Source organism: Geotrypetes seraphini, chromosome 3 (genome assembly GCF_902459505.1).
Source record: "Geotrypetes seraphini chromosome 3, aGeoSer1.1, whole genome shotgun sequence".
In the NCBI taxonomy this organism is placed as follows: domain Eukaryota; kingdom Metazoa; phylum Chordata; class Amphibia; order Gymnophiona; family Dermophiidae; genus Geotrypetes; species Geotrypetes seraphini.
This window is the reverse complement of record NC_047086.1, coordinates 212,892,053-212,915,222: the sequence shown is the minus strand read 5'-3', so window position 1 is coordinate 212,915,222 and position 23,170 is coordinate 212,892,053. Positions and strand designations below refer to the sequence as shown.

Sequence of the window (23,170 nt, the reverse complement as noted above, 5' to 3'; positions counted from 1 at the left end):
TTTAAAATGACCAAGTCAAAATGATCTACCAACAATAAAAAAATTTTAAAACCCCCACAAAGCACACTGAAAGGCAGAGAAAATGTTAATTATCATTCATATTCCGGGTTTTTTTCAAAGAGGTCAAGGCAGATGACTCTATGCAATGTCATCTCAATAACAACCATACAAAAATAGACAAATATAGCCCCTCCCTTTTTACTAAACCACATAGCAGTTTTTAGCGCAGGGAGTTGCGCTGAATGCCCCTGCGCTGCTCTCGACGCTCATAGGCTCCCTGCGCTAAAAACCGCTATTGTGGTTTAGTAAAAGGGAGTCATAGTGCAAAATATAGACAGCAGATATAAATTCTCAAAACAGACACATTTTGATCACTAAATTGAAAATAAAATCATTTTTCCTACTTTTGTTTGATGATTTCATGAGTCTCTGGTTGCACTTTCTTCTTCTGACTTCTTCTCACTTCACTCTGGCTGCACTTCTTCTGACATCTTCTGATTTCAGCCCACTCCTTCTTTCAGCCTCCTATATGCTTTCTCTCTTCCATACCTCATTCTCTCCCCCAACTTTTTCTTTCTTTCTCCCTGCCTCCTATTCTTTCTTTCTCTCTCTCTCTCTCTCTCCATGCCCATTTTCTTTCTCCCTGCTTGCCCCCTTTGTTTCTTTCTCCCTGCCCTCCCCCAAGCCACTAGGTTTGCCGTCGCCACCGGGGAACAGGCCTCCAAGCCACCGCCCCCCAAGCTCTGCATGCAGAAGCCTTGCACTGACCAGCATTCTGCTCCCCTTCAATTCTGATGTCGGAGAGGAAGTTCCGGGCCAGCCAGGCAGCGATTGGCTGGCCCAGAAATTCCTCTTCGATGTAAGAATTGATGTCGGGGAGAGCAATGCTGGTCAGCGTTAGGCTTCTGCAGGCCCAAATCTCTGGATCCCCAGGGCCGAGGAAAAGAAGAGAAAAAAAGCCAGTCTTCCATGAGAGCCGTTCCAGTCTCTTTTTAGCACGACACTCAACTTCCCATTTTCAGGCTCAAGACGTCAGAGCAGCAGCAGCAGCTCCGGCATTTTTGTGCAGAGCACCTCCTGCTCCCGACCGCCTTTCTCCAGTCTGGCTTGTCAATTCCGCCAGAGGCAGCCGGCGCTCAGCTCTCAAGGGTCGTGACTTCCCTAGACCTCCCTCCCGCCTTCTCCCGAAGGAAGTGATATCATCCCCCAGTCGGAAGACGGGTTCTGGCAGTCGGGCAGGAAGGGCGCAGCAAGAATGGGGAACCTTGGGGAGATTCCGGTGGGGAACCTTGGGGAGAGGAAGGCTGATCGGCCGGCCGATTGGAACGGCAACACGAGATCGACTGGCGTTGCCTTCCCGATCGACCGGTCGATCGCGATCGACGTGTTGGGCACCCCTGCGCTAGAAGGACAAAGAGATGATCCAATTTCCTGATCTCTTGGGTCCTTTGCACATAAGAGTGAAGGACCCCTGCCATCCAACGTGCGCAGCTGTCTCTGCTCGAAAGAGCCCTACCGGCTACCCAACACCGGGAGGACCACTGCCTGACTGACATGAAAAGGAGACACTAATTTTGGCAAAAAGGAAGGAACAGATCTCCCGCTCCTTAGAAAACTCCAAGAGAAAGCCTGCAGATCAGAAACACATCTAGCTGAAGTAATAGCCACCAAGAAGACTTCTTTAAGAGTAAGGTCCTTCAAAGAGCAGTCGCCCAATGGTTCAAAAGGAGGGCGCATTAGAATTGACAGAAAAAGATTTAGATCCCAAGATGGAACAGAGGGTTGTATAGGAGGCTTGAGCAACATGGCCGCCCGCAAGAAGCGAATCACATCAGGAATGGCAGTCAAATGCTGACCTTTGAACAACCCACGAAAGGCTGACAAGGCCGCAAGCTGAATCTGGAGAGAAGACCAAGCCAGCCCCCTATCCAGGCCATCCTGTAAGAATAAGATGTTAGGCAGGGAAATGCGAAAAGAGACCACTCCACGCGCATCACACCACTCCTCAAATAGATGCCAAACCCTCACATAAGCCTGAGAGGTGGAAAGCCTCCGGGACCCCAAGAGAGTTGAGATCACTTTATTTGAATACACCTTCTTACCTAGGTGACCCCTTTCAAGAGCCAAGCCGTTAAGTCAAAAGGGACCCGGATCGAACATTGCAATGGGACCCTGAGTTAGAAGGTTGTCCAAAAGAGGAAGAGGATCTGCCACCAAATGCCTCACCAGATCTGCGCACCATGGTCATCGAGGCCAATCTGATGCCACCAGAACCACGAGGCCCGGATGGCGAAATATATGGAGAAGAACTGTGCCCACTAATGGCCACGGAGGGTACATACAAAAACCCCTCCGCTGGCCATGGTTGAACCAGAGCATCCAGGCCCTCGGCCTGACCGTCTCTGCGACGACTGAAGAAGCGGGGTGTTTTGGCATTGACACTTGTGGCCATCAGGTCCATGAGTGGCTGATCCCAAAACTGCACTATCAACTGAAAGGCCACGGAGCTTAGACACCACTCTCCGGGATCTAGCACGTGACGACTTATGAAGTCCGCTTGAACATTCTCCACTATGGCTATGTGGGATGCTGAAATTTCTTGAAGGTACAACTCTTCCCAGACCATGAGCAGAGCCGTCTCCTGTGCCACCGAAATTGTTCAACAGTACCCTGACTGACTTGCCCATTAGAAAGGACTGAAAGGCTAGCAATGCCAAACGGATGTCTCTGGTCTCCGACACTGATCGACCTAGTAGCCTCTTCCGTGGACCAGGTGCCCTGAGCTGTGTGACCTAGACACTGAGCTCCCCAACCGAGAAGACTGGCAACTGTGAGCATCACCGTCCACTGTGGCTGATCCAGACTCGCCCCTTGTACAAGATGGAGGGTCTGGAGCCACCAATGAAGACTGCCACGAGCTAAGACCGGAAGCGGAACAGGGTGAACCAGCATAATGAAGAGGATGCATATGGGCCCGCGACCACTTCACTACTTCGAGGGAAGCTGCCATCGACCCCAAGACTTGGAGGAAATCCTGCGCCCGATGACACCGGGACGCCATAAGTAGGTGAATCTGAGATTGCAATTTGCTTACCTGGGTCTCCTGAAGGAAGACCTTCCCCCCAAGGAGGTGTCGAACAGCATGCCTAGATCCTCCAGGCGCTAAGAGGGAGACAGCCGGCTCCTGGCAAGGTTGACTATCCATCCCAGCGACTGCAAAAACTCCACCACTCAAGCCGTGACCTGGGTGCTCTCCTGTAATGACTTCGCTCAAATCAACCAGTCATCCAGGTAGGGATGAGGGATGAACTAGAATGCCCTCTTTGCGCAACGCCGCTGTGACAACCACCATCACCTTGATGAACGTACACGGAGCCATGGCCAGACCAAAGAGAAGTGCACAGAACTGATAATGTTGCTCCAAGATCGCAAAGTGCAGAAAACGATGATGGGAGGCCCATATAAGAATGTGCAAGAAGGCCTCGGTCAGATCTAGAGCGGTGAGAAACTCCCCCGGCTGAACCACTAGAATCACAGACCGCAGAGTTTCCAAGCAGAAGAAAGGCACTTGAAGAGCCCTGTTGACCCCCTTCAAATCTAGGATGAGCCGAAAGGTCCCTTCTTTCTTTGGCACCACAAAGTAAATCGAGTACCAACCTGTGCCCCATTCCTGCGGGGGAACTGGAACTACTGCGTGGAGAGCCAACAATCTTTGAAGGGTCTGGCGAAAGGCCTGCTGCTTCCTCGCCACCTGTAAGGGAGAAGCGAGAAAACGATCTGACAAGGAACGGGCAAACTCCAGAGCATAACTGTTCTGAATCACCTCCAGAACCCACTGATCGTACGTGATGTCTGCCCACTTTGGATAAAAATCCCTCAGACGGGCGCCCACCGGAACCAAGACAGGTGCCGGCAAGGAGTCATTGGGCAGGACAGGCAGCATGGGACACGATGGGGGCGCTACCTGCACCCCAATGGGCCCCACGAAAGGACTGCATGCGCTGAAGAACCTGCCTCTAGAGAGCCCAGGGGATTGAAAAGAGGCAGCCCCTTGACCAGGGCGGAAACTATGGAAATCATGCCCACGCCCACGAGCAGCGTCACCTTGAGCCAGTGGCCTAGGCCTATCCTCAGGCAAACGAGGCACTATAGAATCAGTGAGAGTTTGAACCAACCTATCCAGGTCCTCACCAAACAAGAAAGATCCCTTAAAAGTAAAATGCCAACTTAGCTTTGGACACTGAGTCCGCTAAACCAGCACGAAGCCACAAGGTATGGCAAGCTGCCACTCCAAACGCCAATGACTTGGCAGAAACTTGCATGAGGTCATACATGGCATTTGAAAGATAAGAAGCACCCAATTCAATCTTTGCCACCTCGCGCTTGAGCAATTCCCAATCCTCAGTTTTACAGTCAAGGACATGCTCAGCCCAGCGAAAACACGCCCGAGCTATAAGCCTGCCACACATCACCGCTTGGACCGCCAGAGCTGTCACATCAAAACTCTTTAAGGAGGGACTCCAACTTACGCTCCTCTGGGTCCTTCAAGGCCGCACCACCTTAAACAGGCACAGTATGCCTTTTAGAGATGGCCGAGACCACCGCGTCCACTACAGGCAACTTCAGTGTGCCCCTATCCCCTTCAGGAATGGGATACAGGCGGGCCATGGAGCTTGCAAAAGGAAAAGGAGCTTCCGGCACTTGCCACTATGCGAGCATATCCCGAATATCCTGATACATAGGAAAAGAGTGGGAAGCAGAGCAGATCTCCTTAAGCAAGGGGTCCACCATACGTGGGGGCTCTGACATGGTGTCCTCAAAGTGCATAACTGAGGAGACCTGAAGAATTAACTCATGAAGCTCTTCCCGCTGAAAATTGCGCAACACAGCGCATATTCGCCAGCTGGGGGTGCTCGAATCCCTTGCTGGTGGAATCAGACTCCCCAAGAGGATCCTGGAAATCTCCCCAAGGGTCCAGGTCCTCATCAATAACATCTTGCTCCTCTGGACAAAAATCCTCATCCCAAGAGACCCTCAGGCGCTCGGGCATTTAGATGAGAGAGGAGTAGAGGGGGGCAAAATCACCACTGTGTGGGGCCGCACCAGGGAAGACGTCGAGGACAAACCCCCTCCCCCACCCCGAGACCCTTGGAGTGGACACGGAACCTCCAGCCACCAGCATATAAACTTTACAAAGTGCTAACATAAATTCTGGGGGAAAATCCCCCGGCAGCCACAAGGGACTCCCTGCCCCAGCAGGGGACCCTGCCATACCTTGCCCCTGTATTTCCAGAACAGGAAGAAGATCACCTGAGGTAACTGAGAAGGAGGTTTCTGCTGAAATTGGACCTGAAACCACCAAATCGGAGCTCCTGCGGCCTGCCGTGTCTGAAAAGCCTGGGACTTTCCTGACACTGAGGCCAAGGAACTGACCAACACAAAAAGGGAATCCCCAGCCGTTCCGGCGGCAAGGGAATCCTTTTCTCCCTGACCATCGACAGCTGGGGAACTCTCCACATGGGCATCGGGGGAAGCTCGGGCTTCCCCGTGATCCGAAGTCGACTCGTGAGGTACATGCGGCGGAATGCCCTGGCCGCCAGCATGTTGCTGAAGAGGCTACCCCACCACTACGGCCTGCACTTTTGTACAAGCCGGCCGCAAGTATCTCGCATCTGGAGCACAATGAGCATTTTTTTCCCTTTAAAAGTGCTCATTGTGCTGAAAACTTCCCTAGCTGAAAGAAAAGTGCTGGTTAAATAAGAAAATACAGTAAAAAGGCAGTTTAAAAGGGAAATGAGCCCTTTAGACCGGCACACCTCAGGATTTTGCCTTTTTTACTGAACAGACACCACAGCTCTCAAAGCTGGAGGGCTGACCAACCAGGGGGGCCAGGCCGCCGGCTGATGCACCTCTACAAAAATATGGGGAGGTGGAGAAATATATTGGGGAGGGACCCAGCACGAGACCCGCTGGGTTTAACACCCCCGAGGTCAGATGGATCCCCAAACAGGACCCGTCCAAGATCTATCTGGCACAAAAGGGAACCCAGGAGTCCAAAACAAAATTCCAACATTACTAAGAGGGGAGCCAATCTAGTCTTACCCACCTGCTATGGAGACTGAGACAGACTGGGTTGCTAAGGAGATTCTAGCCTGATATACAAATTTGTGCTCAATCTCCACCTGCTGGTAGCAGTGAGGCATTTAACCCATTCGTAAGAACTGTACCGGTCTACCAAGCGATACAGAATCTGAATTTCAATATACAAATTACATACACAAAGGACTACAAGTGTTATATAGTATAACAATCTCAGAAGACAAAGTTGCTTATCTGTAATGAGGCCTCTGTAACAGCAGGATAAATGAGATGTATGAGTGATAGCATCCAAAAGTGCTGTCATGGACCATCTCTCAGAAAAATAAGAAGATTCTTCTAAGCATGCACAGGACTTTCTGCACAACCACTACCGTACAAATCCTCATGTCTAACACAGTACTTAGTCAACTCCAAAGGAAGGTGGGTAAGGATGGGAGTCTGGTTCATCCTACTATCTATGAAGAATCTATTACAGGCAGAAGCATAGATACCATTGAGCAAAAATGGCAAAATACCCAGAGCTGTCCAATGGACATTGGGCTGCCAGCGGTAATGAACCCTCACATCCTGTGCCCCACCACCTCAAGTCCATCATCCTTCCTTTTCTCTGTCAACCCCAAACCCCCCTTTCCTCTGTGGGGTGTGGTGTCTCTCCATTCCCCCCACTCCCACCCAGGTCCAGTATCCCCCCTAACTTGTCCCCAACTGGAGTCCTCAAAACACACCAGATCACAGGCAAAAACAGTGACTGGGGGCTAGATGCACTAAACACAGTTGCTAAGACCGCGCAAGTCGCTGTTGGCTTATTTTTTGGCCGACTGTGGAACAGCGATCGATGTTCCAATGTTTCCATGCAAATGATTTGTACGGAGGTTCTCTGTCATCCTGTCACACCAGTCACTCCGACACATGCACAGAGCCAGCTTAGGAAGGGCCTTTTTCTTTTTTTAATGGCACAGATGTTGTGCGTGTTACACATGCATATGTGCCCCATTAAAAGAAAAAAGAAGAAAAAAAATTGGCAGGGATGCCTACTTCCTCCTGCCACAGCGAACCAACAACCCCTGCACTGCCCCCCCACCAACCAACACTTCCCTTAAAAATTGACAGGAAGGATGTGCACTCCCCTCCTGTCACAGCAAACTGACATCCCCCGCACTTACCCCCAACAAGGACCTCCCCATTTTGATACCCAGTCACCCAGTCTCACAAGGTCCTCTTGCAATTTTTCACAATCCTCTTGTGATTTAACAACTCTGAACAACTTGTCATCAGCAAATTTAATTATCTCACTAGTTATTCCCATCTCTAGATCATTGATAAATATGTTAAAAAGCAGCGATCCCAGCACACACTCCTGAGGAACCCCACTATTTACCAAAAAGCACAGTTACTTACCGTAACAGGTGTTATCCAGGGACAGCAGGCAGATATTCTTTACGCATGGGTGACGTCACCGACGGAGCCCACGGTACGGACCTTTTTACTAGAAAGTTCTAGTTGGCCGCACCGCGCGTGCGCGAGTGCCTTCCCGCCCGACGGAGGAGAGCGTGGTCCCCAGTTAGTATAAGCCAGCTAAGAAGCCAACCCGGGGAGGAGGGTGGGACGTAAGAATATCTGCCTGCTGTCCCTGGATAACACCTGTTACGGTAAGTAACTGTGCTTTATCCCAGGACAAGCAGGCAGCATATTCTTTACGCATGGGTGACCTCCAAGCTAACAAAGAGGGAGGAGGGATGGTTGGCCATTAGGAAAATAAATTCTGAAGTACAGATTGGCCGAAGTGCCCATCCCGTCTGGAGAAAGCATCCAGACAGTAGTGAGTAGTGAATGTGTGAACTGAGGACCAGGTGGCCGCCTTGCAGATTTCCTCAATGGGTGTGGAACGGAGGAAAGCAACAGAAGCGGCCATAGCTCTTACCCTGTGGGCCGTGACAGCGCCGTCTAGTGACAGACCGGCCCGAGCGTAACAGAACGCGATGCAAGCTGCAAGCCAGTTGGATAGCGTCCGTTTAGAGACCGGTCGACCCAAACGATTTGGGTCGAAGGTCAGGAAGAGCTGAGGGGACAAGCGGTGAGCCCTTGTACGATCAAGATAGTAAGCCAGGGCACGCTTGCAGTCAAGACTGTGCAATGCCTGTTCTCCGGGATGTGAATGAGGTTTCGGAAAGAAAACAGGCAACACAATGGACTGGTTGAGGTGAAAAGCTGAGACCACCTTTGGAAGGAACTTTGGATGGGTGCGCAGAACCACCTTGTCATGGTGAAAAATAGTGAACGGTGGATCGGCAACCAGTGCATGAAGCTCACTAACCCTCCTGGCAGAGGTGATGGCGATGAGGAAAAGAACCTTCCATGTCAGAAATTTGAGCGAAGTTGTGGCAAGCGGCTCAAAGGGAGGTTTCATGAGGGCAGATAAAACCACATTCAGGTCCCAGACGACCGGAGGAGGCTTCAGAGGTGGTTTGATGTTGAAGAGGCCCCTCATGAATCGGGAAACCAGAGGGTGAGCCGTGAGAGGTTTTCCTAAGACAGGTTCATGAAAAGCCGTGATGGCACTGAGATGGACTCTGATAGAGGTAGACTTGAGGCCTGCGTTGGACAGGGAGAGCAAGTAGTCCAGAACAGTTTCCACCGCTAAAGAGGTGGGATTGTGATGATGACGGAGGCACCAAGAGGAGAACCTGGTCCACTTCTGATGGTAACATTGGAGGGTGGTCGGTTTCCTGGAGGCGTCCAAAATGAGACGGACAGGCTGAGACAGATTTCCTGAAGAGGTCAGCCCGAGAGAAACCAAGCTGTCAGGTGGAGCGAAGACAGATTGGGATGTAGTAGAGACTGATGTTGCTGTGTAAGTAGAGTAGGAAACACAGGTAGAGGAATGGGATCCCTGGAGCTGAGCTGAAGCAGGAGGGAGAACCAGTGTTGACGAGGCCACCGGGGAGCTATGAGGATCATGGTGGCTCCGTCCCTGCGGAGTTTGGATAAAGTCCGCAACATCAGAGGTAGAGGAGGAAAGGCATAGAGGAACCGATCCGTCCAGTCGAGAAGGAAAGCATCCGGGGCCAGACGATGAGGAGAGAAGAGTCTGGAGCAGAACTGGGGCAGCTGATGGTTGTGAGGAGCTGCAAATAGGTCCACCTGCGGAGTGCCCCAGCGAGCAAAGATGGAGTGGAGCGTGGGAGGGTCCAAAGTCCACTCGTGAGGTTGAAGGATGCGGCTGAGATTGTCGGCCAGGGAGTTCTGTTCGCCCTGGATGTAGACAGCCTTGAGGAAGAGACTGCGGGCCGTGGCCCAGGTCCAAATGCGAAGAGCCTCCTGACAAAGGAGGCGAGATCCGGTGCCGCCCTGTTTGTTGATGTAGTACATGGCAACTTGGTTGTCCGTGCACAGGAGCAGAACCTGAGGGCAAAGAAGGTGCTGGAAGGCCTTCAGAGCATAGAACATGGCTCGTAGTTCCAGGAAATTGATGTGATGAAGACGCTCCTGCGGGGTCCAAAGACCTTGGGTGCGTAGGTCTCCCAGGTGAGCTCCCCATGCATAAGGGGAGGCATCCGTGGTGATGGTCATGGAATGCGGGGGCAGATGAAAAAGAAGGCCCCTGGAAAGATTTGAGGAGTTCAACCACCATTGTAGAGATTGCTGAAGAGACGATGTCACAGAGATGGGATGAGAAAGAAGGTTCGAGGTCTGCGACCATTGGTTGGCCAGAGTCCATTGAGGTGTCCTGAGGTGGAGTCGTGCCAGGGGAAGCACATGCACCGTCGAGGCCATGTGGCCCAGGAGGACCATCATCTGTCTGGCAGAAATGGAGTGATGAAGGAGCACCTGACGACACAGGCGGAGCAGGTTCCGCTGACGGTCGGAGGGGAGAAACGCCCTCATTAGTGTGGTGTCGAGAACTGCTCCAATGAACTGAAGGCGCTGCGTGGGAAGCAGATGCGACTTGGGGTAGTTGATCTCGAACCCCAGGAGGTGGAGGAGAGAGATGGTCTGATGAGTGGCTTGTAGCACAAGCGGAGACGTAGGGGCTTTCACCAACCAATCGTCCAAGTAGGGAAACACCTGGAGGTTGTGAGACCTGAGGAAGGCCGCCGCCACAATGAGGCATTTGGTGAACACCCTGGGTGATGAAGCGAGGCCAAAAGGTAGCACTTTGTACTGATAATGGCGATGGTGCACCTGGAATCTTAGGTAGCGACGTGAAGCTGGATTGATTGGTATGTGAGTGTAGGCCTCTTTGAGGTCCAGGGAACATAGCCAGTCGTTCTGAGAGAGATGAGGGTAAAGCGTGGCAAGGGAGAGCATTCTGAACTTCTCCTTGACAAGACATTTGTTGAGGTCCCTGAGATCGAGAATGGGACGTAGGTCTCCTGTCTTTTTTGGAACCAGAAAGTAACGGGAGTAGAATCCCCGGCCCCTTTGTTCCAGAGGTACTTCTTCGATGGCATTGAGGAGAAGGAGGGATTGGACCTCCCTCAGGAGGAGGGGGGTTTGAGTTGAAAGAGAAGCAGACTCTACGGGAGGATTGTCTGGTGGAAGAGTCTGGAAGTTGAGAGAGTAGCCGTGGCGGATGATGTTGAGGACCCACTGGTCCGATGTGATGACCTCCCAACGGCTGAGAAAAATGTGGAGCCTGCCCCCGATTGGTTGAGGGAGAGGCAATGAGGGTGGAAGACTGGCTAAGCCCTGGAGAGAGGAGTCAAAAGGGCTGAGAAGGTTTGGCAGGAGGAAGAGGCTTGGCAGGTTGATTAGACTGTGCACGAGCCTGGTTGTGGTGTTGTTGGCGAGCCCGCCTAGGTTGCTGTGAAGGCGGGTTAAGCGGCCTAGCGGAGAACCTGCGCTGGTAAGAAGACTGTGGTTTGTAAGGCCGAGCAGGAGGGGCCTTCTTCTTTGGTTTAATGAGAGTATCCCATCTGGTCTCATGGGCGGAGAGTTTTTGTGTGGTGGTATCCAGAGACTCTCCGAACAATTCGTCTCCCATACATGGGGCGTTGGCTAGTCGGTCCTGATGGTTGACATCCAGATCAGAGACCCTGAGCCAGGCCAGGCGGCGCATGGCCACAGCGATGGCAGATGCACGAGAGGTGAGCTCAAAGGAGTCATAGATGGAGCGTACCATAAATTTTCTAAGTTGAAGCAGGCTGGAGATGTGCTGCTGGAATAGTGGGACCTTGTGCTCCGGCATGTACTTTTGCATGGCGGAGAGTTGCATTACCAGATGTTTCAGGTAGAATGAAAAGTGGAAAGAGTAATTGTTTGCCCTGTTGGCAAGCATGGCATTCTGGTAGAGCCGCTTGCCAAACTTGTCCATAGTTTTGCCCTCCCTGCCAGGAGGGGTAGAGGCATAGACACTGGAGCCTTGAGTCTTTTTTAAAGTGGACTCAACCAGGAGAGATTCATGGGGCAGCTGGGGTTTATCAAATCCCGGGATTGGAATAACCCTGTAAAGGCTATCCAGTTTACGGGGTGCCCCAGGGACAGTTAATGGATTTTCCCAATTTTTATAAAAAGTTTCCCGTAGGATGTCATGCACGGGTAACTTCAGGAACTCCTTAGGGGGTTGATCGAAATCTAATGCCTCCAGGAAAGCTTGTGATTTCTTGGAATCAGATTCCAGAGGCAAAGATAAGGCCCCCGATAACTCCCTGAGGAATTTCGAAAAAGAAGATTGCTCAGGTTTAGATGTGGTATCGGGGGCCGAGGGCTCTTCGTCCGACGACGATGCATCCTCCTCGGTACCGAGGGGAGATTCCTCCCAGAGGTCCGGGTCTCTGACATCGGTGTGTGCGTGCCGAGAGACTGGAGTGGAAGGCTCGGTATGATGAGCTTTAGACCGAGACTTGCCTGAGCGTACCGAGACGGTACCGGGGGATGAAGACCTGTGTCTGTCTCGGTCCCGGGAAGAACGGTGCCGGTCAGGTTCGCGGGAAGACCGGTGTTCCGCTCGGTCCCGAGGAGGATCGGATGTCGTCAGAGCGACGGCCTCGGCATGGGCATGGATATGCGGTGCCGAGAGAATGGGCATGGATGGGTCCATAGGTACCGATGGCGTGGATACCGGTTGGACGGTGTGGGGCTCGGGCCGGTCTGGTACCGAAAGCAGCGGTGCCAGGATAGAGGGCAAGAGCTGTTTAAGTTGCGTTTGGAGTTGTTCCTGCAACTTATCCTGGAGGATGGCCGCAATGCGGTCATCCAGGGGTGGCACCGGAACCACTTTTTTCTGCTTTGGTTCCATGGGTGCCGCTCTACGCTCCGGCGATGAGGAGGCCGATGACGAGGCACTCACCGATATCGGAGCGGAGCGCTTTTTAGTTCGGCGTGGAGCCGAAAGAGCCGGTGTCGCCACCGAGGTGGGAGGGCGCTCAAGGGTGGAAGGCTTCTTAGCCGGCTTACCTGGCGCCGGTGGCGCCGATGTGATGTCAGGCGGTGTCGAGGTGGTCGGTGCCGACTTCGATGGTGCCGCAGTTGAAGAAGTCGAGTCCATAGTCGGGCCGGTGCCGAACAGCAGACTTTGCTGGATTTGGCGATTCTTCAAAGTGCGTTTTTTAAGAGTGGCACAGCGGGTGCACGAGTCCGCCCGATGCTCCGGTCCCAAACACTGTAAACACCAATTGTGTGGGTCAGTGAGGGAGATCGGGCGTGCACACCGCTGGCACTTCTTAAAACCGGGCTGCGGGGGCATGAATGGAAACACGGCCTCCGCAAAATCAAACCCCGAGGCCTGGATCGTGACAACAGGCCCCGCCGGGGCAAAGACAAAAAACGAAACAAAAAGAAAATATTTTTTTTTTTTTTTTTGGAAATGAAATAAAAAAGCAACCCGAAGGTAAATAAACGAAAAAAGAACGCGAGCGGGAAGGCAAAAAGAGGTTTTCAATCGGAGTTGAAAAACGCACGTCTTCTTCGCTCCGCGGAAACGAAGAAACTGGGGACCACGCTCTCCTCCGTCGGGCGGGAAGGCACTCGCGCACGCGCGGTGCGGCCAACTAGAACTTTCTAGTAAAAAGGTCCGTACCGTGGGCTCCGTCGGTGACGTCACCCATGCGTAAAGAATATCTGCCTGCTTGTCCTGGGATAACTATACTTGCCAATCAGATTTATAATTCAAAAAATATAATTCATATATCTTGCTTCACAAGGATAGTTTCTCCAGTGAAAGGACTAAATCATTAAATTAGTTTCTCTTTCTCTCTTATTATTTAATTTCTTATTTAAATTCATTTCTCTTTATAATCTTCGTTTCTTTGCTTCTTCTTATTCTATCATGTCTTTTACTAACAGGAGGAAAAAGCCTCAGATCCCTGTATGCCGCCAGCTAATAAACTTGCAGGTAATACTTGAAAGGGAAAATACCTCATAGGCTTAAAAAACCTTCAATACCCCCAATTATTACGTGATTAAAGTGTTTCTCTATAGAATCCAAGGCAAAGTGGTTTAAGCAGCTCCAGCATCATTACCTCGTGCACCAATTCATGCACTCCACCTAGAACTAGATCTCAAATTGCTTCACCTCTTGTTGGCTCCTAAACTAACTGCTCTATAAAGCAGTCCTTGATTTCATCAAGAAATTTTATCCCCCTAGCATGCCCTGATGTTATATTTACCCAGTCAATATTGGGGTAGTTGAAATCACCCATTATTATTGTGCTACCTAGTTTGTTAGCCTCTCTAATTTCTGATAACCTTTCAGCATCTGTCCATTCATCCTGGTTAGGCGGACAGTAGTACACTCCTAACACTATCCTTTTCTACTGATAGGGATTCCAAGGTGTGTTTCTGTTCCTGTAGAATTTTCAGTCCATTCGATTCAAGGCCCTCCTTAAAATATAACGCTATGCCTCCACCCTATCATTACGATATAGCTTGTACCCTGGTGTGACAGTGTACCATTGGTTATCTTCCTTCCACCAGGTCTCAGAGATGCCTATTTTATCTATCTTTTCATTTAGTGGGTAAATAGTGGCATTCCCCCAGCGGTCAATGCTGGGACCACTACTGTTTAACATATTATCAATGATCTAAAACTGGGAATAACTAGTGAGGTGAGATAAATTTGCTGATGACACAAAGTTGTTCAGAGTTGTTAAATCGCAAGAGGATTGTGAAAAATTGCAAGAGGACTAGGCATCAAAATGGTTGACAACGTTTAATATGAACAAGTGCAAAGTGATGCAAGTGGTAAAGAGGAACCTGAACTATAGCTATGTGACGCTGGGTTCTACATTAGGAGTCACTGCTTAGGAAAAGGATCTAGGTGTTATTGTTGAGGATATGTTGAAACCATGAGCTCAGCGTGCAACAGCAGCTAAGAAAGCAAATAGAATGTGAGGAATTATCAGGAAAGGAATGGAAAACAAAGATGAAAATGTTATAATGCCCTTGTATTGCACCTCGAATACTGTGTGCAGTTCTGGTTGCTGTATCTCATAAGAACATAAGATTTATCGCTGCTGGGTCAAACCAGTGGTCCATCGTGCCCAGTAGTCTGCTCAAGCAGCAGCCCTTAGGTCAAAGACCAGTGCTCTATTTGAATCTAGCCTTACTTGTGTACATTCTGTTCCAGTAGGAACTTATCCAACCTTGTCTTGAATCCCTGAAGGGTGCTTTCCCCTATAACAGCCTCCGGGAGAGAGTTCCAGACCTCCACCACTCTCTGGGTGAAGAAGAACTTCCTTAAGTTTGTACGGAATCTTTTCCTTTCTAACTTGAGCGAGTGCCCTTTCGTTCTCTTCACCTTGCTGAGGGTGAACAATCTCTCTGTCTCTACTAAGTCAATTCCCTTCAATATCTTGAATATTTCAATCATGTCACCTCTCAGAAGAGGTACAGAGAAGTGTGACGAAAATGATAAAAGGGATTGAATGACTTCCCTATAAGGAAAGATTAAAGTGGCTAGGGTTCTTCAGCTTGGAGAAGAGATGGCTCAGGAATGATATGACAGAAGTCAATAAAATACTGAGTGGCGTGAGAAGTGTAGATGGGAATCGTCTGTTCACTCTTTTTAAAAAAAATACTAGGGCTAGGGGGCATGCGATGAAGCTACTAAGTACCGTATTTTCGCGGATATAACGCGCGCGTTATACGTGATTTTACGTACCGCGCATACCCCTCGCGCGTTATATGCCTGAGCGCGGTATACAAAAGTTTTTAAACATAGTTCCCACCCCGCCCGACGCCCGATTCACCCCCCCAGCAGGACCGCTCGCACCCCCACCCCGAACGACCGCTCGCACGCGCTCCCACCCGCACCCACATCCACGATCGGAGCAAGAGGGAGCCCAAGCCCTCTTGCCCGGCCGACTCCCCGACGTCCGATACATCCCCCCCCCCGGCAGGACCACTCGCACCCTCACCCCGAAGGACCGCCGACTCCCCAACAATATCGGGCCAGGAGGGAGCCCAAACCCTCCTGGCCACGGCGACCCCCTAACCCCACCCCGCACTACATTACGGGCAGGAGGGATCCCAGGCCCTCCTGCCCTCGACGCAAACCCCCCTCCCTCCAACGACCGCTCCCCCCCCAAGAACCTCCGACCGCCCCCCCAGCCGACCCGCGACCCCCCTGGCCGACCCCCACGACCCCCCCACCCCCCTTCCCCGTACCTTTGGAAGTTGGCCGGACAGACGGGAGCCAAACCCGCCTGTCCGGCAGGCAGCCAACGAAGGAATGAGGCCGGATTGGCCCATCCGTCCTAAAGCTCCGCCTACTGGTGGGGCCTAAGGCGCGTGGGCCAATCAGAATAGGCCCTGGAGCCTTAGGTCCCACCTGGGGGCGCGGCCTGAGGCACATGGGCCAAACCCGACCATGTGTCTCAGGCCGCGCCCCCAGGTGGGACCTAAGGCTCCAGGGCCTATTCTGATTGGCCCACGCGCCTTAGGCCCCACCAGTAGGCGGAGCTTTAGGACGGATGGGCCAATCCGGCCTCATTCCTTCGTTGGCTGCCTGCCGGACAGGCGGGTTTGGCTCCCGTCTGTCCGGCCAACTTCCAAAGGTACGGGGAAGGGGGGTGGGGGGGTCGTGGGGGTCGGCCAGGGGGGTCGCGGGTCGGCTGGGGGGGGGGGGGGTTTGCGTCGGGGGCAGGGGGGCCTGGGATCCCTCCTGCCCGTAATGTAGGGCGGGGTGGGGTTAGGGGGTCGCCGTGGCCAGGAGGGTTTGGGCTCCCTCCTGGCCCGATATTGTTGGGGAGTCGGCGGTCCTTCGGGGTGAGGGTGCGAGTGGTCCTGCCGGGGGGGGGGGATGTATCGGACGTCGGGGGGGGGCATCAGGCTTTCAGGATGGGGACAGACCTTCAAGGGGGGACAGGACTTCAAGGGAGGACAGTGCACGGAAAGTCAGGGGGGGTGAACGGAGAGTCGGGACAGCGCACGGAAAGTCAGGGCAGTGCACGGAAGTCAGGGGGGGTGAACGGAGAGTCGGGACAGCGCACGGAAAGTCAGGGCGGGCGAAAGGAGAGTCGGGCAGCATGCGCGTTATAGAAAAGTTTTTGTACATATCATCGTGATTTCTGCGCGCTATACCCCTGTGCGCGTTTTACAATGGTGCGCGTTATATCCGCGAAAATACGGTAGTAGATTTAAAACAAACCAGAGTAAATATCTCTTTACACAATGTGCAATTAAAATCAAATTCGTTACTGGAGAATGTGGTGAAATCAGTTAGCTTAGCAGTGTTTAAAAAAGGTTTGGATAATTTCCTAAAAGAGAAGTATAGAGGCCATTATTGAGATGGCTTGGGGAAATCCACTCCTTATTCCTAGAATAAGCAGCATAAAATCTGTTTTACTACTTGGGATCTAGCTAGGTACTTGGGACCTGGGTTGGCCACTGTTGGAAACAAGATATTGGGCTTGATGAACCATCAGTCTGTCCCAGTATGGCAATTCTTATGCTCTTAAAGTTCGTGATTTACAAGCCCTGATATTGCAGACAGATTTAGATATTGTTTCTATCATGGAGATGCAGTTCAATGACTTATGAATGGGATGCAAACATACCAGGCTATACCCTATTTAGGAAAGGCAGAGCTGGTCAGAAACAACATTGAAGTGGCTGAGATGTAGGAGTCCAGGGGAGAGGAATAAGTAATATGGATTGTCTTAGAAAGAGACCTCTGACATGTACAAAGTCAAAGATTTGGTTATAGATATCCAAAAGTTAAGAATGAAGGGGGAAGTGCTGTTGTGTGGATTTCATCTGCTGGATATGATTAGAAGGTCCTGTCTGTGGAATCAGAAAGAAGCCCTATGCCTTATTTGACCATGGGTCAAACAGGACCCATGTCCTAGTACTAGTACTAGTGGGGGTACAGTAAACAAGATACTCTTATTTGCAGATGATGCACTTCTCATACTGGGGAAGCCACATGAGTCTCTCCTACGGGTAACCTCAGCTTTATAGGATTATGGTAAAGTATCAGGATTTAAGACTAATATGTACAAGTCAGAGATGTTATATCTTACAACTAGATCAGAGGAGCAATTTTGGTTACAGTGTTAGTTTGGATAGGTGGGCTTCAGGTGCCTTGACATATTTGGGAGTTCAGCTTACAGCAGATAGGTTCTCTGAGACAAATTACCCTCCCTTTTTAAAATCAATATAGAAGGATCTGGAGAAATGGGAGTGTTTGCATGTTACCCAGCTAAGAAGAGTCCATGTAAAAAAGATGATGTTTTTACCAAACCTTTATACTTATTTACAGCCTTTCCAATACCTTTATCTAAACAATTTTCTAGCTCTTCACATACAAAAACTTTTCCAATACATTTGGAAACGTAAACCACCCAGATAAGGTCGGTGATGTTTCAGTTATGGGGAAAGGAAGGAATGATGGTTCCCAATTTTAGATTCTATTATGTTGCAGCCCAATTGAAATATGTATTAGCTTGGTGACAAGACATACATAAGAGATGGGTCCAGATGGAGATATGATTTATGGGAGATTTTCCTTTATGTGCCTTTCCTTGGTTTTCCACAGGGGCTATTCATACTGTCACATGAACAGGAAACTCATTCATAAGTTTTGCGTGTAGATTTGGAATTACCTATTTTGTGGGCAAGTGTATCTTAAGAACACCCCAATAATGGTGACCAAAGGGTTTTATCCAGGGCATACAGATCCAAGAAACAAGGTATGGGCAGGAGTGGGATTAACCTGGTTGGGGCAATTTTTGGCAGAGGAAACGGTACAATTTTCAGAACTGGAAGAAGTATACAGGTTAACTCAGAGGTTTAAGAATGCCCGATTTACGTCAGACTCGTACTTATGAACCGGGGTCCTGCTTCTCCCTTCATGGGTGCTACCTTCTGTGGCTGGCTTCCTCCTCCCCACTGTACTTCTCTTCTCAAAGCCGCAGTTCCTATATGTAGCCCACAGCTGACTTAGAAGCCTTCCTGTCCTGTCCCAATGTGCTCCTCTTCCTCCCTTCCATGTCCCAACGTGCCCCTCATCCTCCTTTTCACTTGCCTCCTTCTGTGGGCATTACTTCCTCTGGCCATCTCCCTCCTCCCTGCCATACTTCTCAGAGCCATGACCGTGGGGTCCTGCACATGGCCCGCAGCTGACCCAGCAGAGAGAAGTGCAGCAGGAAGGAGGGAGCAAGTCGGCCAGAGGCAGTAACACCTGTGGAGGGAAGCAAGTGAGAAGGAGGACGAGGGGCGCATTGAGACATGGAAGAGAGGAAGAGTAGGCTTCTGAGTCAGCTGCGGGCCACATGTAGGAACCGCGGCTGTAGCTTTGAGAAGAGAAGTATGGTGGGGTGGAGGGAGCTGGCCACAGAGGGAGCCTGAGCAGTAGTGTGTGGAGCTCATTTGCATATAAGACCTTGCAAAGTCTTTGCAAGGTTTATTTGCATATAAGACCTTGCAAGGTCTTTGCAAGGTTTATTTGAAAAGACCTTGCAAAGACTGCTGGGTTCTGTCCACTCACCTTGAATTAGGGTGCTGAAAAGAACAGCTCCAGAGCAGTGAGCTGAGAAAGACAAGAGCCCCTTCGGGAGGAATGTTGGCTTTGGCTTAACTCCTGGTAAGCCCAGTACTGGCCAGTGCTGACAGGGGGCCTGATGCAGTAAAGGAGCTGTCCAGTGCTGACCGGTATTGACAGGGGGCACAGTGCAGCAGAGAGAGAGGCAGTGAGAGACCCTGCCCTGTACCTACCTGGTAGAGCTTGGAGGGACTGGAGAGATCTCAAGCTTGACAACCAGAGGGATCCCTCTGGCAATTCCCAATGGTTAGTGACCAGCTTCATTATGTCTGGATGTGAGGGAAAAAATGTGATTAGAGCCACAGAACTGCTCATAACTGAGCAATGAGAAGAAGCAGCTGGTGGGACTTCCAGCTTTAACTCCTGTAGTGAGGTGGAAATAATGCTCAAAAGCGCAGAGGCTCTGAGGCGCACTCTGTGGTCTTCCCCCCGATCAGTGTTGCCACCACTTCTTGAATGCTTTCCTCCTACATAGAAGCAGACACTGCCAGGGAGACTTCATCCTGGGATAAAAGTGGCATGGAATCGGTCCTGCTATCCTCCCAGTCCATGAGCTAAGTCTGCATCCTCATCTGATCAGGGCATCTGTCAAGGGGAGAACCCCTATGCCGCCGCCGTCACTAGTGCACTGCTAACAGTCATGGAGGCCCCTTGGCAATTCAAATAAGCATTCTACATAAGGCTCACAAAATCTGGTGTGAAACCTTGTACTGGGGGCCTCTCTGACTTCTACAGGGACCCTCTGCCAGTCCTCCTGGGCTCCACGGCCCCCATGTGACTGTGCTTGGCGAATACAGATTCATAAGGTCCTAGAAGGGGTTGTGCCTCCTGCGGAATTCTAGCCCTGGTGGTTCTGTCACATGCGGGACATGGACGCTCCTCAGCTGGCCATCCAGTGTAAACATGGGGTGAATAAAGGAGTAAAAAGGTTCAAGGAGTCTATCCCAGTCAATTTTGAGCAAAATTGAGAGGTTTTGACAGATAGAGGCAAAAGAAAAGAAAGATAGTTTAAAATCCAACATGTCTGCTGCCAGAAAAATCATGCCAAAAATAGCCCATGGAGACCTCCCTGAAGGAAAAAATCACAACAAAATGGATTTTGGAGGAGGGGAACTTGGACTCTGGGGTAAGAAACCCTCAAAATCAACTTTTAGAGAACCCTCCGATTCTCCACATAGGCTTCAATAGCCTTACTCACTGTGCCATGTGGTGCCTGCCTGCTTCAGCACAGGATTTCAGCTGGAATCAAAGGGAGAAGAAATCTGCCTCACAGATTCAGTGGACAAACTTGGTCTTCTGGCTGTCAATTGGACTGAGGTCAGACTGAACCTCAATCCCAAGAAAACCATGCCACGAAAGGGAGGAATTACCACGCAGCAGGCCCACTGTTAGTCCTGGCCGAGCCGGGAAGGAGCCCACACAGCCTGTGCGCAAGCTCCAAACTGAATCAGGGATGCAAGCAGCTATGCAGGGGACAGCCCCTGAGTTCTAAAAAAATACCAGCAGGCTGGCTAGCTAGGTGTCCCCGAAGGGTTGATCCTGCTAACAGCAGACTTCCACTTTGTGAGTTTGCGTCTTCTCCCAGAGAGAGGTCCCATCAAGTTAGAACTTCTGGACACCGAGCCTCCAAGATCAATGAGCAAAAATACCCCAAAATAATAAAAGAGCAGAGCAGATCAAAAACACTTCTGAGCAACTTGCTTGCAGAAAACAAACTGAGGGGGTAGGAGCAGCTCCCTGGGAAGGAGGTGGAGTTGGAAAACATGATTGACAGTTTTCTGCAAGCAACTTGCTGGCTCAGATACAAGACCCTAGTATTCAGAACCACTAGACACATTACAGTAGAAGGTGGGCTTTTATAAAGGTATGCTGCTGAGCTGCCCATAGGAATATCTTGGGGGGGATGTTCATTCACAATGAGGCCAGGCCTTCAGTTGTATAAATGCAGTCTCAAACTCCAAAAATGCAGGGAGAAGTTTTTCAATGTTCAATTTGATATCTTCTGTAAGAGGAAAGTCACTAAGTGAGAAAAATTTGAAGGCACTTTGTTTCCTCTAGTATAATTTAATGAAAATACTGAATTGTACTGAAATTCTGAATAATAATTAGCAAAAATATTGTTTAAATGTCAAAAAACCTTACAGAACTTTGCAAAATTTGGATTTTTTTTTGCACAGAATTTTGAATTTTTTTTAAACGCAGATTTTTACCAGGAAAGAACTGATTTGCACAGAGCTGCTGTGCAAAATTGCTTTGAACCAAAGGCTTCAGTGCTAAGCTTACAATTCTCTGTGCAAAGTCATTGAGCAGACTGTCTGCAAAGAACATCCCTGATATATACAAGGGCAAATAAAAAATTAAAGACAATTGTTAAATTATGCGATAATAATAATAATAATTCTAGGTGGTTTACACTAAAATGAGCTGGACAATCAGCGAAATACAATAATAATACAGAGCTACATTGCCTGTTGGATAGTTTGTCCATGCACAGTGCAGCGCTCAGCCTTTAATCGTGTGGCAGCCACGAGATCAGAAACATGGACACACTAGTGCAAGATTGCACCATCAAAGAACATTGTGCAATAGTGTGCTTTCTTGGGCAGAGGGAATGTCACCTGTGGAAATTTAGCATCACATATTACATAGCACCATGAATCAACAAAAGGTTTATGAGTGGGTAAAAAGCTTTAAAGCAAGTATAATCGATGAAGGTCGTTCTGGTCACCCCTCAACATCACGCACATAAGAGCACATTGATAGGGCGGATACCTTGATAAGAGAAGACCGGCGAATAATGGTGTGCCAATTGGCTGCAAATTTGGATATTAGCTATGGATATGCATTTGCCATAATGCACAATGACTTGGGATACAGGAAAGTCTACGCATGACGGGTTTCCAAACAGCTTACTGATTTGCACAAACAACAGCATGTGGAAGTTGCGACCTGCGATGGAATGAAGAAGATCCGAGGATTCTGAAGAGAATTCTCTCTGGTGGTGAGACATGGGTGCATCACTGTGACCCAGAGAGCAAATGACAAAGCATGATGAAGTAAAGGAAGCAGTGCTCACCTGGCTTTGGGAGCAGCCAAAAATCTTCTCTGCAGGAATGCAGAAGCTAGTTGAACGATATAAATGTGTCTTCTTTCAAGGGGACTATGTAGAAAAGTGATATGTTCAATTGGTCACAGTTATTTCTATTAAAGCCGTTAAATGTATTTTGCCTTTATACTTTTGATTTACCCTCATAAATACTTTTATATATTCTTTCAGCACAGTAGGCAGTTAAGCCTTTTGCACCAGCAGCATGTACTGTGTAGTGGTTACATTCTGAGCAGATGATCCTGGAATCAAGTTTGGGATTTACTCTGTTTTTTTAGGCATGCTTATCCTTTAAAGGATGTCTTTTGGTGTCTTCTTCCCAGTGTCTTTTGAAATGACTGATTTCTGAAAGTTATATGGTACCTCCTGTTGGAGATGACTGAATCTGAAAAGGAACTGAGGCCTAGATTCACTAAACTCACCAATCGTATCCCAACCAGTTTGCAATCATTCCCCGACCCGATTCACTAATCTTCTGCCTGATCAATCTCCTACCTGATCCAATCTACCCATGCAAATGAGGGGAAATGGCATGCATAAGTAGGAAGTCATCGATTTACTAAGTAGAAGAAGAAACACCGATTAGGTTTGACGATCCGAAATGAAGTGACTGCCGAGGACCAGTCGCTTACTATCCTTGCTGACTCTCCTGCTCTCTGCCGTCCTGAAATCCCAGTATCAAGGATATAACCCCAACCATCAAAATAAAAAATTGCAAAACTGTAAAATATCTATTCACATGCATATGAATTCCCTTTCTGCAAAAAGCGCAGTGCTAGCCCGTGGTTTTAATCCATGGGTTTAAAGCGTGTTCTGTTCCATAATCTGGCTAAAAAAAAATCATTCCTTTTAAAATGTCCACTCATAGGGCCAGCAAGTAAACTGCAGCCACCCCTCACCCTTTATTTTGAGCTCGTTTGTGCGAAGAGAAAGCTCATACACAAATGGCATCTACAACCAACAAGGATATTCAGCGCATGCGT

The 23,170-nt window shown here is 49.8% G+C and overlaps 1 protein-coding gene across 15 annotated transcripts in view; it reads right to left on the bottom strand.

Annotated features, from left to right (window-relative positions):
* The window catches only part of R3HDM2 (R3H domain containing 2), a 462,276-nt gene that overhangs the window by 74,713 nt on the left and 364,393 nt on the right, over nt 1-23,170 (bottom strand). The gene's annotated exons all lie outside the window — the stretch shown is intronic.